This window comes from Octopus bimaculoides, chromosome 5, assembly GCF_001194135.2.
Source record: "Octopus bimaculoides isolate UCB-OBI-ISO-001 chromosome 5, ASM119413v2, whole genome shotgun sequence".
NCBI lineage: Eukaryota > Metazoa > Mollusca > Cephalopoda > Octopoda > Octopodidae > Octopus > Octopus bimaculoides.
This window is the reverse complement of record NC_068985.1, coordinates 11,438,627-11,439,189: the sequence shown is the minus strand read 5'-3', so window position 1 is coordinate 11,439,189 and position 563 is coordinate 11,438,627. Positions and strand designations below refer to the sequence as shown.

Genomic DNA, 563 nt, shown 5'->3' with positions numbered 1-563 from the left:
TGTGTGTGTGTGTGTGTGTGTGTGTGTGTGTGTGTGTGTGTGTGTGTGTGTGTTTTACAGGCCTGGGTAGTTTTAGTAATCATATGTTTGTTATCGCGTGTAGTACATGGTCGTAGTAAGACGAATGGGAATGGTATTCTCTATATAAAGCTAGCAAGAAATACTACTCCAGGTTCAAAGTCATTCAGAGAAGTTTACGTTGAACATCTCTTGTCGGGCTTCATGTTTGTAGGACCGCGTTTTCTGTGAGTACTTTATTTTCTTAAATACTACTACGACTACTACTACTGGTTGGAGGGGACGAGGTCGGCATTGTAATCAGCTCGACGGTCGGGGTTGGCGGGTGGTGGCGGCAGTGGTTGTAGTAGTAGTAGTAGTAGTACCAGCAGAAGCATTTCTGTAGTGGTTGTTTTGATTTATATATTTTATGCATCTATGTTATTATTATTTATGAAGGGGGTAAGTTCGGACTTTTTTTTATGCTTACTATATATATATATATATATGTATATGTATGTATGTATGTATGTATGTTTCATATTTAATTTGTAATTGTTTATATA

At 37.5% G+C, this 563-nt stretch overlaps 1 protein-coding gene across 6 annotated transcripts in view; it reads left to right on the top strand.

Moving 5' to 3' along the window:
* LOC106884362 (uncharacterized) overlaps window positions 1-563 on the top strand; it is a 337,312-nt gene that overhangs the window by 202,571 nt on the left and 134,178 nt on the right. The window contains exon 1 of one of the 6 annotated variants that reach the window (XM_052968139.1): window positions 73-245. The exons of 3 other annotated variants lie outside the window; for them this stretch is intronic. The gene's annotated coding sequence lies outside the window, so the exon portion shown is untranslated. Of the gene's footprint in view, window positions 1-72; window positions 246-323; window positions 460-563 lie in introns of those variants that run through there. 2 more of the 6 variants (XM_052968140.1, XM_052968141.1) reach the window with 2 other exon arrangements.